This window comes from Equus quagga, chromosome 19, assembly GCF_021613505.1.
Source record: "Equus quagga isolate Etosha38 chromosome 19, UCLA_HA_Equagga_1.0, whole genome shotgun sequence".
In the NCBI taxonomy this organism is placed as follows: domain Eukaryota; kingdom Metazoa; phylum Chordata; class Mammalia; order Perissodactyla; family Equidae; genus Equus; species Equus quagga.
The window spans coordinates 9586073-9602361 of record NC_060285.1 but is presented as its reverse complement, the minus strand read 5'-3'; the positions used below and the strand labels follow the sequence as shown (position 1 = coordinate 9602361).

Below are 16289 nucleotides of genomic sequence, written 5' to 3'. Positions count from 1 at the left end.
GGAAAAATCGGTTTTCAAAACTTTTTGGATGCCGGAATTGAGAATAAGGGACAGAGCAGCTGAACTGACTTTACCCAAAGACTTAGGACAATAATGACAACAACGACGAGCGTCCGAGAGGCTGCGTCAGAGGCAGCCCTGGAGGGAGGCGTTCCGGGGAGCGCTACCGGGAGAGCCGGCTCTCGGGTGTGGACGGGTTCTGCCTCAAGACACGAGTTAGCTCAGGGGAAATAAGCTCCGGCCCGGACGGTGACAGGAGAACGATTACCGAGACTATCACGGCAGGAAGAGGGGTGAATGTGCTCATGGACAGAACACGCAAGAGGCAGAGAAACCAACTTTTGTGAGCCCCTCCCGTGTGCTCATCAATTCATCTAGCTGGTGATTTTCCAGAGTTTACCCTGTGACAAGGTCCATTCCAGGAAACGGCCAAACAGGTGCACAAGACACAGCCTTCGCCCTCTGGAGTAAACGGCTGCTGTCTCGGGAACGCTCACAGCTAGGCATTCACATACCTCACCTCATCGCTTTAATGAGGACTCCAAAGGCACGGATTTGAGGTCCTGCTCTGCCATTTCCTAGCTAAGGTTTAACAACTTCACTGGGCCTCAGGTACCCCATCCGCAGCATAAGGAGTAATCGCCACACCGGGAGGACTGTTGAGAGGAAGAAATGAGATGCGCGGGAAAGAACTTGGAACATAAAGGATGGAGGCCGAGAGAGAGCCAACTTCCGGTAGACAAGGGGGTCTTCCGGAAGGACAAGGTCTTTCCTTGGCATCCGTTTCTTCATTCATTCAACAATCGTTTCCAAAGGACCACTGAGCACCAGGTGGGCCCTGCGGCGCCGGCTCACTGAGGAAGCAGACCGGCGACTGCCCTCAGAGAGCCCGCAATTTACTCAAGGGGAGGATGGGCCTCAGAGAAGTTTCTAGAAGGAGGGCATGACGTGATGGCGTCACACACAGGGGCCTTCCCTCACGCAGTCCGTGCGGCCTCGTCCCCCTCCCGCCCGCACGTGGACCGCGCAGGGAGTGGGCCCTGGATGGGGGGCGGCACAGCAGCGCCTTCAGGTCCCGCCACCCCATCCCCGCTCCAAATGAGCATCTGCTACCTGAGGGGCAGTTCCCGCCGCCGGTGTCAGGGCCTTCTCCTCCTCAACCTCAAGACCCTGGTGGGCGGGCCGACCTGCCTCCTCCACCCAGGCCCAAGCGCCCAGGCTCCCCCACTTCCGCTTCCTCACTTCCGGCCTCTCACTTCCGGCCTCTCCCAGGTCTGCCGCCGGTGCTCCCACGGCTTCAAGCCAAGGGGATGCAGAGGGTTGAAATACCCCAGCTTGGGGTTATCAAGTGGAGTGAAGGCAAATGTCTTCATTTCACTGTATGCTGGGTTGTGGCGATGCCCTAATCCTCCTTTGGAAGAATGAATTCTGTAATTTGTGTTACTAGTGTAACTTTGACTGACTAGAAACGCCACCCGCAGCTGATTTCCACCTCCAAGGACAAAGAATGTAATAGTAGTCTCCAGAGAGGAAAAGAGCAGTGTGTGTGATGGACAGTGATGGAGTACCTCCAATGAGGGCCTTAGGTACCACTGATGGGTAGTTGTTGAAATATTCAATGGCTCTTCAGTGAGCACCCACAATGTGCCAGGCACCCCAGCAAGCAGTAAGAACCCATAGAGTCCCATGCTGCATAAATGCAGGCTAGTGGAGGTGACAGACAGCGCCACAGAAGATTGTGACAAGATATATATAGCATAATAAGAGAGGAGAGAGCATCTGATTCTGCCAAGGAGTATTTAAGGGCAGGTTTCACAGAGGAGTTTACATCTGAATTGAATCTTAGAGGATGACAGGGAGTTCACTGGATAGACAAAGTAGAGGAGGCCATCAGAGGCAAAGGGCACATCAAGTGTAAAGGCTTGAAGACTGAGAGAGCCTGCTATCTCGGTAAAGCTTCAAGCACTGTAGTCACTACAGCTGTCACAAAGGCTATTAGCCAAACAGCAGAGGGAGGTAGAAGCAGCAGGGAAAGTCAGATCGTGAAGAATCTTGTCCCATCCTACTAGGTGATTTTATCCAGTAGGCATTGAGAATGCAATCAAACCCATGTTTTAAAGCACACTGATGGCTAAGTGGAATATTGACTAGAATGGAGAGGGAAAAGACAGAGAATAGGAAAATAGTAACATTTGTTTTTACTTCCTACTACTTCAATCATAATTATTATGACAATAGTCCACATTATTGATCCTGACATGTAGATAGGTAAGTATAATATAAAAGAATAGGCGATATGAAAGAAGTTGGTGTGTTATAACCAACTTAGCCACATATAGGATAGAGTAGTGAGGGTAGTAGCCAGAAGGAAATTGAAAATGTGGCCTGGAAATGGATTGTTTAGGGCTTTGAAGGCCATGGTAAGGTGTTGGACTTTATAAAGTGGTGAGGGATAAACAAGAAATATTTTAAACATTGAGTTCCAGTTTATGAAGATATTTTTATATGCATATCTTACGTAAATTTCAAAAGAACTCTGGAAGGTAGGTATTATTATTCCATTTTACAGATGAGGAAGCTGAGTTTGGGGACTATGCATTCATCCTACATTATTAAGCACTTGCTATGTGCCAGGCACTATGCTGAGCCATGGGAATATAAGGAATATAAGGAAGTTATAGTCTAATAGAGGATACAGGAATAAATCAGCAAATATAGTGTTACCATGATAAAGGCAAGCATAGAGCATTACGGGAGTAAAAAGGAGATTTGTCTAAAGTACGTAGTTAGGGAAGGCTTCCTGGAGCGAGTGAACCTGAGCTGAGTTTTCAAGAACAAATAGGTTACATGAACTGCCCCGAAAGTATTCAAGTAGCAAATAATTTAGCTGAAACTTGAACCCAAATCTCCTGCGTACAACTCTATGCTCATTCCGCTACCATAAGGATCAATCTTTGGTCCTTGATGTTGATCTCCATTGGCATGATCAGTCATAAGTCTACTTATATTTTCAGAAAGTCAGAGATCCCAATTTTTTCTTTTTAAACCCATTCATTTTCTCCTTTTAGGATGGATCTCTGGGTGCCTTTGAAAAATAGATTGGAAGCAGAACAGATGGATTGGAAGAAGAACAGAATGTCATAATAGTTCTGGCAGTAAGTGGTGAATGCCTTAATCAAAGCAGAAGTAACGAGCGTGGCACGATACCCCCTCTGCTCCCACTCCTTCTCTTACACATGGGCTTTTATATATCATGTTAAAGCATAGAAGTGACTGGACTTGGCTCCAAATATATGGGAGAGTGAAGGAGAAAGAAGAGTCTATAGTGACTCTCAACTTTCTTCTTTGGGTGAGCATGTAAGTGGCTATTACTGGTTCACCAAGATGAGGAACACAGTCTAAGGAGCAGATGTGGCAGGAAAGATAGTGAATTCTGTTTTGGACATTTTAAATGTGAGGAGCCTGCCGGGTGACCAGGTGAAGATGCCCAGGAGACAATTGAGTAGAAAGAACTGGAATAAAAAAGAGGGTCCTAGGCTAGGTTCACAGACTTGAGAGTAGTCAGCATATAGAAGGTGATTGAAGAGGCAGACGGGAATAGGAGAATAGAGCAAGCTAAAAGATTACAGTCTCAGTAAGGAGGGAGAGGCCAGTAGCAGTGAGGGAGTTGATTAGGCAAGACAGTCAACCTGTAGAATTAACTCTGTTAAGGTGACGTTATTTAAGAGGTCCTTCTTATCTGCTTTCCTCCATTTGGGGGCACCATAATTTAGTTGCAATACTGTAGCATTCACCAAATACAGAGATCCTTTTATAATAGTAACTTGATGTGGATTTTTCTTCCTGAACCCAGAGTTTCATAAAAGTGAACCAAGGTTTCTTCACTTGGTTTCCAGGACATCACTGCTCCTTCTCCTCTCTTTGGCTGGTTTCTTCTCATTTCTCTGCCTCCCAACTTTGGAGGGATCTAGTCTCTATCTATATTCAGTCCCTAGGTGGTTTCATCCTGTGTCACAGCTTTAAACAACTTTCTCTCTCTCAATGTCTCTCAAGGTTTTATTTTCAGCCCTAACCTCTCCTGACCTCCAGACTCGTATGTCTAACTACCTTGAGATCCCCACTGGTGTGTCTCATAGACATCTCATATTTAATATGTCCCAAAACCAAACTCCTGATCTTATGAACCTGCTCCCCCAACAGTCTCTCCTGTCTCAGTAAATGACACCTCCTTGCTTCTAGTTTCTCAGGCCATGAACATTGGAGTCATCATTGAATCCTCTCTTTGTCTCTCACACCACACATCATATCCATCAGCTCACCTTTGAATACAGGGTGGTTACCAAGTCTGGGTAATTTGTGGTTGGTAGGTAATAAATGGTTTACGGATGCCACATTTCAATACACAAAATAATGCTATGTTTCCAGGCTTCATGGTCACCCTGTATTTTCAGAATTCAGCCACTTCTCATCACCTGTCCTCAGTCACCATCTCTTGCCTGGACCATTACAGTAACCTCCTAACTGATCTCTGCTTTTTCTCTTGCTCCCTTAGAATCTAATCCTGACACGATGATCAGAGGGATCCTTTAAAACTTAAAACCCAAGTCAGATCATTCACCCCCTAATTCAAAATCTTCCATTGGCTCCCATCTCACTCAGGGTAAAATCCCAAGACTGCATGGCCAGCAAGGCCTTATGTGTTCTGGCCTCTGCTTCCTCTCTGACCTCCATCCCGAGACCTCTCCCAAGGTCCCTTGACCTCACTCACTGCATCAAGCTTGCTCTCACCTTAAGACTTTACACCTGCTAGTCCCTATACCAGTAAAAGCTATTTCCCCGGAGAATTACCAGTCTGGTTCCATCACTTTGTTTTGGGCTTTCTCAAATGTCCTTTGATCTTCCACTAAAATTGCAACAACCTCCCCTCCACCCACCACCTGCTGAGCCACACTCCCTGTGCCTCCTGCCCCATTTTGTGATTCTCTGGGGTAGTACAACCATCTGACATACGAACCCTTTCTTCCTCTACAGGAACGTAAGACCCAGGAGGGTAAGGGCTATGTTTTGTTCACTGATACATTCCCAGCACCCAGAATAGGCCTAACACAGAGTAGGTGTTCAAACGTTATTTATTGAATGAACAGAAAGAAAATGTCTGAACCCATACTATTGAGTGAGAAGTACACATTTTACCATAAAGTTCAATTAGATAAAATCACATGCAAGAAGTTCTGATATTAACAATGACCCTTCAAAAGGAATTACTGAAAAATTTAAAACTAATGTGGCTTTAAAAGAAAATTACTCCATTATGGATAAGGCCAGATTTCCGATATCCTGAATCCTCCCAATTTTGCTGATATTTTTCTGAGTGTCCCATCATGGCGAGGACTGAAAGGCTGGCATCATCACATTAGAGTCTTTATTCTTGGGTTCTGCCTGTACACTCATTCAATTACAAAGCTGCTGTGAAATAAACCACCAAGATGGCCTTGCTTCCCCCCAAGTACGCTCTGTAACATGTCTGCCGATCGTTACTTACTACCAAAATAACTTCTCTTTGAGATTTTCCTGTTCTGCACTCTGACTCGTACTTGTAAGGGAAGAGATTATATTCTGCTCCCTGGGGGGCTAGTGTCCGTGGAAAAGTGGCTTCCTCAGTCGGGTGCAGGCTGCAAACACCAGATGTTCCTATACAGCATCATTCAACTTTCCCCCTTCCTCTCTACTCCCCAGCCATGGAAGTTTAGGGACTCACTGTTTGCTTCCAAAGCGCTGATGTGGGATAATGACTGTGGCCAGAGGATTTCAGTGTTTGAACGATGGGCGAGGGAGCTGTTGGGTGTAATAATGGGATACAAGAAGGTCCTTACACCACACAGACAAGAAAGCTGAGGCCAACATTGAGATGTTATTGTTTTAAAATCAGCAACAAGTTGTTATCTTGAATATTCCATCTATATAAGATATAGAAAGAGTGGGGACCCTGTTTAGATGCAACTTGGATTTAAGAAAATTTGACAAACTTGCATTAATAAAAAGGAAGTCCATTATTAAGGAGTTAGGAGTAAAAAATTACTTCCTTTAACTCATTCAACAAATATTTACTGGGCACCTACTATGGCCAAGGTACTCTGCTGATTCCACACCAAATTCTTTTCTAGTTCAATAAAAAAAGCTGAGTAATTATAACCAAGGAAAAAGTTAAAAAAAGAAAAAAGTAAGTCTTGAGCGAGGTTGAGGTATAAAGGGGCAAAGAGATAGAAAAGGATACCATTTCACAGTGTGGAATAAGTTTAAATTTTAGAACCCGAAATTGAGTCTTGTGTGATGCCCTCCTTCTTAGCCTTTAAGAGATTAATGCTAAGAACATCCTGTGAGCCAACGTTTCTCTCTTTATCTTGTCCGGTCCCCAAACTCTGAATGGTGCCACTTAGCAAGTAGCAATGTTTCTAATTTTGTGCAAAAGATGCAACGTTGGCAATTCATTTTCTAGCATGAGCAAAGAGAGAGGAAGAGGCCTTCACAAGTTGTACTTGGTATGAGAGGAGGGAACTGAAAGAAACGGTGAGTTATAAACTTGAAGGTAAAAACTAAGGAAGTCGAAGGCGACAAAAATTTTAGATCAATGAAAAAATCTTAAAATCCCAGAAATGCTTTAGTCCAACCAACTCAAGAGAAAGTAAAATCCCCAAAATCTAAGCAACTAGTCCCAGCTCCTGCCTGGCTGTGGCAAAACTGTGGTTAGAAGTTATGGTGGCTCAGAGCTTTTCCTCTTTTTTTTCCTAAGGGTAACATCATGGGCTAAGAATAATATTGTGGGCTGAGTGCGCTAAGAAAGCATTTTCTCTAGGGTTTTAACGTTGGCAGTGATCCAGGGTGGCATCAAGAAAGCTCCCCTAGGAAGTCTTAATGTTTCTCTGGATGCATGGATATGCTAAGAGAGAAAATGAGAGTTTTCCTTAAGACCAGCAGCAGCTTGTTCATGGACCATCTCCAGGATTAGAAATTTTCTTATGTGAACATAATCGTTCAAGGGGGAGATCGTTAAAACTGAAACCAAACGTAGAGAAGCAAAAGTGTTTCAGTGAGCCTCCTGCATTTTACTTTAACTCTGGCAACAAGAAAACAAAACCGCATAATCTAGGGCTCACACCCAACTCTCCGAAGCCCCGTATCTGCTAGTTCCTGTGTGGTTTGCCTACAGACTGCAGGGCAGACTGGGGGGAGTTTGGAGGAGGGAGTCAGAAGCGGGGAGGAGGACGCACGACTAATGGAGCTGTGAGCGTGTACCCTCTTTGAGTGTGGTACTTGGAAGACAGCACGAGGTGGATCTGTACTCTGAAATGCAGTAATTTTGATGTTTGAATTCATCTTCCTTCTTGCAAGAGAGGATTCTAATAACTCGGTGTCAAAGCCAAGACACAGAGTCAGCCTCTTCTCTTCTCAAAGGTATGTCATTGTACTCCATTGGTCCACATACTCTAGAGATCTTGAACAGTTTTATTATAATTTGCAGAATGTTCTCTATGAGTCAAATCTAATTAAAATGGATCCCATGGGCTTTCTAAACATTGCTTTTAGTATTTTGGTCCATCAGCTAAGGTCTCTGAATCTTCTGCTGTAACAATGTTTGTGGTGATAGCGTTCGACTTCTGGCAAATGAACTGGGAGAAGACTTGTTCTTTACCCAGCCCATTACGCAAAAAACTCCACTAATTGGCTCTGAGCCATTTCAGGGGGAGACTGTAGACCCTGGGATTGCCGAAGTGAAATTCCACCTCACCATAGCGAGCGTTTAATCCACACTGGGAGGTGGAGGTGAAGGGTTGAGCAGCAATGAATGAACACTAGTCCTGTGAGGTCCGGATTTCTCGCGTTGCTTTCATTTCTACTTCTGTTAGTATTTACGTTATCTTTACAAAGAATGCCCGTTTGGTTCCTTTACAAAAAGAAAACTTTATGTTGAAATAGATTTTGAGGGGGTATTGTCTATCTTTGTCTCTTTATTAATAGTTAACGCTACATCCTAAGACTGTCTCCAGTTGAGACTGAGTCTGAAGACAACTCCTTTATGCTCTTTGCTCCATCTGTTCCTGAGCATGAGGATTGAATACACCCACCAAAGATTTCACTAACTTAAAAATATCATATTTAAATACCTGGAATTAGACCTTGCTAATAAAATATATGTAACTTAATTTGCACATTACTGAAAATGTGCATCCCCTGATAAATTAAGAGGAGGGAAAATGTTTAGGATCTAAAAATTCAGTGGAAAAGATTGCATGTGTTCACGTTATGTCATCCAAGGACGGGAAACATCAAGGTGAAGAATATTTCGTTCCATACAACTGCATTTATCATAGACTGTTTAGTTCTTTAGTGGGTTCCTCTTTTTTGTTCTTTCTCATTTTTGGTTTCAGAAAGAACATTTAGTATGAGCACACTCTGCTTTAGCAACCTAGTATTGTTTATAAAACTTCACATTTATAAAATAATTTAAAGTGCTCTTCTTTGAAAAAGGACCCACTGTTAAATAAGGAACACTGTGTACATGGAGAACCATCTAAGTGCGTTTAAATTTCAAGTTTTTAAAATTCTGATCCATACCTTTTTGAGAACTTGTTGTGTTTTTTTGGTAAAGAGAGTCAGCCCTATATCCTTGAATAGAACTATCTTTTGAGGTTGAACTTTGAATGTCTTCCCTGTAGTAAACCGTAATCTTATTTTCGCTAAATTGTAATTGATTTTATCTTTTTCAAATGACTTCACTGAAGCAGGGGGAAAGGAGGTGATCGATTTGTTCAATATGAAGAAATTTCTCTATGACTAATATAATATTCTTGTGAATATCTTCCTCACCTTAGGCCCTGATGAAAATCCCTTTTCTTTTTTTATTTCAATTGTTCTAAGTCCACCTCACAGGGATATTGTAAGAATAAATGAGTTAACGTAGATATGAAATGCCTTAGGAAAAAGGCACTATGAAAATGCAAGATGATATCGTTATAAATGATGTCTTTGAATTTTGATCATTTTCTTCCCACCTCTTGTACCAAATATATCTCACTTACTGCCTGAAGCCATCTCTTTTAGAACCACTGCCTTCTGGAAGAGTTGATAATGACCCTGGCTCCCACAAATTTATCAATTCCCAGAGACTAACACCTGCTGGTGTTGACTTACAGGGTTCATGTCTAAACTTGAGCAGAACTTGCCTCTTTTCTTGGAGCAGGAAAAGTCTACAGTTGTAAAAAGTGTGTCATTGAGTGGGATTCCATCAGGATTTCTTAAACAAGTAGCAGTTGCTGCTGGATTAGTCCCAGGGACAGATTTTTCATTTTCCTGCCTTCATAAAACAAACTCAAGACTTGGTCAAGAATCTTCATGACCTAAGTTATCTGAATCAAAGGATAGGGTCGATTGGCCCCCATTTTGTCCACCTCAAGTGTTTGCCCAGCATATCTTGATCTGTAAAGCAACAACACGGTCTCATGTGTCTTTGTCTTTTTTTTTTTTTTTTTTTGCCACTTTACAATTCTCAGGAAAGCATAGCCTCGTTTAACAAATAAACATTTACAAACATTTATTGAGCATTTGCTGTGTGTCAGGCCCTGTATTAGGTGCTGAGTTCTCTTCAACAATGTTAATATTAGGTTTCAATAAGCTTGAGCCAATAGGAATCTGGTAAATAATTTTTAAAAACAGTTTTCTTTTTAAGTATGCATTCACAGGCAAACATTTTAGAGAATTAAAAGAAGCAAAGCACATGAAGATAAAAGTCTTATGTGCTCTCCAAAGAAGATGTAAGACATATATCTTATGAAGAAAATGTCCAAACTTAAAGAAAAGTTGAAATATTAGTACAGTGAATACTTCCATACTCGACGGTTGTTAACTTTTCGCCACATTTGTCCCATCGATATGTATTGCTTTCTGCACTACTTGTAAGTTACCGACAAAATGACAGTTTACCCCTAAATAATTCGGTACACATCTAAGAATAAGAACATTCTCCTATATGACCGTAATATCACCATTATACCTAAGAAGATGCACAGTAATTCCCTAATATTGTCTAATATCTAGGCCATATCTAACCTTCGCCATTTGTCCCCCGAATGTCTTCCATCCCTTTAAAAGGAAAAAAACAACTAGGATCTAAGTTTCTAAAAAGAAAAGCACATTTTTGCATTTGGGTTTTATGTCTTTTTATTCGATATTGGATTTTTTTTAAGGTTAGGCCAATTATCATGCACAATGTCTCCCGTTCTGAATTTGTTGCTGCCTCACGGTGTCATCTAATTGTCCCCGTACCCCCTATATTTCCTGTAGACGCCAAGTTAGGACTAAAGCACTGGTTCAGTTTTGATTGAACATTTCTTACGAGGTGCTCCGTACTGCATCTCGTCAGGAGGAACATAATGCCAGATTGTCTCTCTGTTTGCGATGATCAGTGTGATCATGGCTCAAGGGATGATCTCGCTCCAGGGATCTCTCTGCTGTAAAGGTAATTTTGTGCCCTTTGCAATTAACAAGTAATTAGAGGGATACTGCTTCGACGCTGTAGTAATATCCGATTTCCCAACAACTTCACCCAATGGCTTTAGGTGATAACCTTGCCTATTCCGTTGGGGGTCATATACATTTTTGAACACTTTGAAGAAGGATTAGATATACAAATTCATCATTATCAGCAACAACAGCAGATATTTATTGAGTGTATAAGTTCAGGTAATAATAATAACAACAACAATAATAATAATGTCACATTTACTGAGTGCTTGCTGTGGAGTCAGATAGTCTGAGTTTGAGGCCAATCCTCCAGTTACCAACTGGGCCGACTGAGACAAGTTTCTTGGTCTTTCTGTGCTTTAGTTTCTTAGGCTATAGAATGAGAGTAACAATGTACCTCTCTCATTGGATTGCTTAGGAGATTACATAATTGATCCATGTCGAGCTCCTAAAACAGGAGCTGTTATTATTAGTGCCGAGCCCTGGTCTAACACTTTACAGGTATTCACTCTGGCTTCTCATAATGGCACAATGAAGTAAGTGCTTACATTATCCTCCTTCGAAAGTAAGGAAACTGGGGTACAGAGAGGTTAAGTAACTTGCACAAGGTCACTTAGCTAGTATGCGGTAGAGCCTGGATTTGAACCCAGGCAGTCTGATTCCAGAGCATTCTCTCTGAAGACTGGCACTGTAATGAGTGGTAACAAATGCAACTGAATGGAAATCAGTAACAGGACCCCCATCCCCACCCCCAACCAGTCAGGTTTTAACTATTGAAAATCTGGGAGCGTTGCTACCAGATTTATTTTAGGTCTCGTTCGTCTGAATAATAGCACTCTATTAAGCATACATGAGTATATTTACTGCATTTATACAGCTTAAGGCTCTGTGGAAGAAACTTGAAAGGTAAAAGATAATACTAGAAGCTGAAAAATGTAGAACTATGAAGGAATAGGAAGGAAAAAAACTGAAAAGAATAATACAAGAGGGGAGTTATGAGGCCTCAGAGCCTTGGGGCAGAAGATGATATTTTGATATAGTCAAGGGGGAAAAATCCCTCTCATTTTTCACATTCCTGTGCTGCGTAACATATTACCACTAAAACACAAGAGTAAGGCCACTGTCAGATTTATAAAGATCACATTGCGTTTCTTTTGGGACGATAGATGAGACTTGTTAGTCGGTGAGTTGCCTGGTTGGTTATCTCATAGACTCAGATATTCTGTAAATCAGCCTGTGGCTCCTGAAACATACAACTACATACGGAAAGGCCTTACAGACTGGGTATTGGTCCCTACCCCTCATTAGCAGTAAAAAAGTGTTCTAGTGCTTTCTTATTTCCTCCTTCAATTGCCACTCCAGAAAACTCTCAAGTGTAATTTTCTAAAGAGAACTAAAAATAAATGAGAAAAAAAAAATCCAGTATTAATAATGTTTTCTGCATTTCCAACACAGTCATTGCTAAATTGGCCCTGCCTTTTTGTGTTTTTTAATGAAAAGCAGCCTAATTGATCAATTGGTCATGAATAATACTTTTTCATTTGTTTTTATCCACACCTCTCAGCCTTCCAGAACCACAAGCTTCATGTGGCAGCCTGCAAATGGCTTATGATTTGTTCTTTTGTCTAGTGCTCTACAGGAAAATACTGGAAACAAACTGCTGAGAACTCAGTAGGAACTCAGTAAATAATGAGTAGATAGTTCTCTTGTTAAATATGATTTCAAGGAAAAATCTTTTAAAATAACTAGGAAATAATACTAGGGAAGTACGTAAGTAGAAAAAACCTGGTTGATTTGTAATTTGAAATTTCTATTCATCATTTTATCGGTCATAGATTTTTACCACTTTATGGAGCAAAACGTGAGGTTGGATTAGCTCCCCCCCTCCAAGTAGATTTATATCCTAAAAATATGGATTATTGAATCAGTAAGGCTAGTGGGAAGATCTCAGCCATACATCAAATCTAAGAAAACTGTCATATTTTAATACGTTGCATCAACCCTTTAAGCTGGGCGTCAATATGTTGATATCCGCAGCACATATGTTCTTCCTGGCGGTGGTGAGGTGGGGGATGGAGGGGGCATCAGAGACACATTTAGAAAGCTGATGAAAGCTATAGAAATTCTCCCCAGAAAAAAAAAAATGTGCCCAGCACTCATCCGTGCACACCTACACACAGAATTTCTGATGGTCCCTGGATCCCCTGGGGTCCATCCATTTACCCTCGACAGGAAAAATTTCCTTTATCTGGAGTTATTTTACCCTGAGCCTTATGTAGCTTTAAAAAGAGTCTCACACATTATCTCATTTGATCTGGCTTCGATCTTTGAGGTAGACAGACCACATAGTTTATCTCTCATGCTGCAAAGTGGGAAAAGCAAAGCTCACAGGTTTGGCGACCTGCTCAAGGTAATTTTGCTCCATCTGCCGAGACTTAGTACCAAGGCTGTTAAGTTGTAGCCCAAGGCTCCTTCTACTACGTGCTCTGGGCACAGCATTCTGGAGACACAGGAACCCTTGATGGCACTTCTGGAAATCTGAATTCTGGCTTGACCAGAAACTACCTATGTGATCTTGCATAAGACATTGGAACCTCTCTGGGCCTCAGTTTCCTTCTCAGTCAAGTGAGAGGTTAGACCACGTGTCCTCTGAAGCCCCTACAGTTTTCTGTTGCAAACCACCTAATCCCACTGGGTCTGAGAACAGAGGGAAATTCCTTTTTCTGTGCTAGATGGCAAGACGTGTCAACCCTTCCCTGTAGGTCATAAGAGCTGGCGTCCAGTTCACGATGGGTTCCTTTGCAGTGTCCAAATCCTGTTAGATACGATCAACATCAGCAGCGCGTTTGTGGCCTGCTTGCGTGTCATTCTGCTGGTTGCTTCATTTTCCTGCAGGGCTGACTGTCTCACAGCGATTTTGCTCTAACTCTGTGCTCTGCATCAGATAGACATACCACGATATTTTCTTAACCCTCTTGGGCAGTTCAGAGCATAATATGGAAGTAAATAATGTTGATAGAGTTATTTTGGGCTGATCAGACTTTATCCTTCTAAAAAGGTTATTCCTCTTGAAGGACTCAAACTTTCCGCCTGATTTGTCATTATTAAGAGTTATTTCCTTTAATGTCCCTGAAATGTGCTTGGAAATGGGAGGCTCACGAGAGGGCCTGCGGCACTGATTGCAGAAGCCCTGAGACAAGAAAGGACGTGACCAAGTCCCTTACTTTTGGAGGTATTTGGAGAATCTTTGGGTCCATATAATTAGGACAAACTTAGATGTTAGCGTTTGTTTCAGATTTATAAAAAGTGTCCATAGCATGTGTTGCCAAGTACAGCAAATCTGTGACACAGCCCCAGTTTAATTCCGAGTCTCTCCAGGAAGCTAAAAGAAGCAGAAGATTCTCATGCTCCGTGTGTCATTAACTAGGGTTTGATGACATCAGTTGTCAAACAATGGAACCTCAGAACCGAGAGTCTGCTTCACCTCGCAGGAACCAGCCGGCTCTCGGCCTTTGGCCTGATCCGGGCGGAGTACCGCTAGCGCGGACGGGCTACCCCGATTCCAGGAAGGCGGCAGTCTCTATTTGCTATTGACAGCCAGGGATAGGAAATCGGGGGCCCTGTTTCTCAGTCTTTTTGCTCTTTGAATTTTCTAAGTGAACTTCAGGCTGGTAAGTGGAGTTACATCAACTTCTCACAGAGAAGTGTGTCATTTGCTGTGTGCCGTGGCAGGTCGTGGGACTGTGCGGGGTAAGACTGAACGGTGATGAGAGTGGGGGAGCGTGAACTTAGCCCCTGTGTTCTAAGTTCTGTTCTCAGCCTCGTGGTGACTCAGTGTCCCCCATCCACTCCTCTGTCCTTGAGTGAAATGACGCCGTTCTTTAACCTGCTACAGAGGACACTTGGGATGAGATATGCGTTGTTACCCCGAAAGCTTTTTCAGATCTTCGATATAATACACATATGCAATATCTCATGTGTAAAATGCATAACATGGTGCTTTCTCGTTTAAACAAACTCGTTTTGTGGAATTTCTACATCCTAGACCAATATCGTTAAATAGCCCACTAATCCATTTTATAAACCAGTTACTGTGTGAGGATGTGACTTGACTCTTGGTAACTTGTGAATATCCAAATAAACAAAGGAGACAGTGTGAAGTCAAAGAATCCCCTAGCTGGAGAGTAATTCTCAACACCTGGAACAAGGAAGATGGAGCTTTTAGATAGCAAACTTTGCTCTTCCCCACCATGGATACACAACTTTTATTTTAAAATGCAAGATGTAGGGAAAAGTAAGATTTACTACACAGCCAATTTTGTCAGCTCATATTATTTCCTGAAGTGAAGGGTCAATTAGGTGTTATTATTGTCAAGAGAGCAAGCTGTAATGCTTTGTCATGTAGACACTATAAGAAATTACCTGTCTGGTTACTTTAATTTATCTTTTGGCTGCCGTCAGCAGACATCCCCTCAGTCCATAATCACAGTACCCAGATGTACTGAAAACATTTAGGGTAATAAAAACAAAAAGAAAATAGGGTCCTTTTCCCTAAGGAACTAACAAGCTGTTAGAGAAACTAGGACAAACGAAAGATGCTAACGCAATGCAGAACTCATGACGAGGAGATAACGGAGTAAGCAGCTGGAGGAGAGGCTTTGCGGAGAGGCCTTCCTGAAGGAGGTGCCCTTTGCAGGCAGGGGAGGACGGCTAGGCAAAGTGGCGTAAATGCACCCACAAATTTGCACACGTCAAGGAAATCACAGGAGGAACAGGGTCTTCTTCGCTGAAGATCTGTTTATTTTACAAATGACAAAGAGTTGAGAAGACTCCTATGAATTTTTTTCTTGGGGATCCAGAAATCAAACTTCTGCCACTGAAATTGTACCTCAAGCTCTTTTCCCAGACAGCCTGCTCTTCTCTCCCTTCCAATTATGTCTCTCTGTCAATCTTCTTTTTCGAGCATAAATATCCTTGGTTCTTTTAACTACTCTCCTATGATGTGGTTTTGTGTGCTCTCATCATTTTAAGCGTTCCTCTCTGATGGACTCCGGTTTAAGGCCCCTCCTAAATCATGGTACCCAGAATGGGAAAGAGTTCTCCAAGAGGGGTCTGACAAATGCAGAACTCCATGGAGCAGTTGCCTCCCTTGATCTATACCTTATACTTCTATTAATACGACTGAAGATTACATTAGCCTTTCTGGCATTCATGTCACACTGCTGACTCATACTGAAATTGTGGTCAACTAAAACCCATGAGTTCCCATACGCTACCATTAAGCCAGACCTTCCATATTCTGTACTTACACTATTGATTAAAGAAAAAAAAAGTAGGCACAGAGGTTTAAATGTAGAGAAATTTATCCCTATTATACTTGACCCTATTGATAACAATCTATGAAAATGTTTCGGAGCCAGCAGATTAGTTTTCCCTCCCAGCAGGTGAGCAGTGACTCGCTGAGGACGGCATGGTGAGTCTCCGTCTGGACCCCTTGGAAGAGGCCTCCAAAGACTCAGGACTTTATTATCTCCTCCCTCTCAATGGATTTTCAGCAACCTTGGACAAATCTACATCTATAGACAAACTAGTGAGCCTCAATCTTCCTCACCGTAGAATAGAAACCAGTGGGAATGGCCATTCCCTTCCCAAGGACACGCAAGTGGCAGGTCTGCAGAACTCCAAGGGAAAGTCCCTCAGAGGCGGTGTTATGTGAAAGGAGGAAAACTTCGTTTCAGGCTCTCAGCAGCTTTCCAAAGATCTGATTATCC

At 42.4% G+C, this 16289-nt stretch overlaps 2 protein-coding genes across 6 annotated transcripts in view; one reads left to right on the top strand and one right to left on the bottom strand.

Moving 5' to 3' along the window:
• The window catches only part of ENTHD1 (ENTH domain containing 1), a 155385-nt gene that overhangs the window by 95334 nt on the left and 43762 nt on the right, over positions 1–16289 (bottom strand). The window lies entirely within an intron of this gene.
• The window catches only part of GRAP2 (GRB2 related adaptor protein 2), a 60664-nt gene continuing 51558 nt past the window's right edge, over positions 7184–16289 (top strand). The window contains exon 1 of the mRNA XM_046646582.1: positions 7184–7452. The gene's annotated coding sequence lies outside the window, so the exon portion shown is untranslated. The remainder of the gene's footprint in view (positions 7453–16289) is intronic.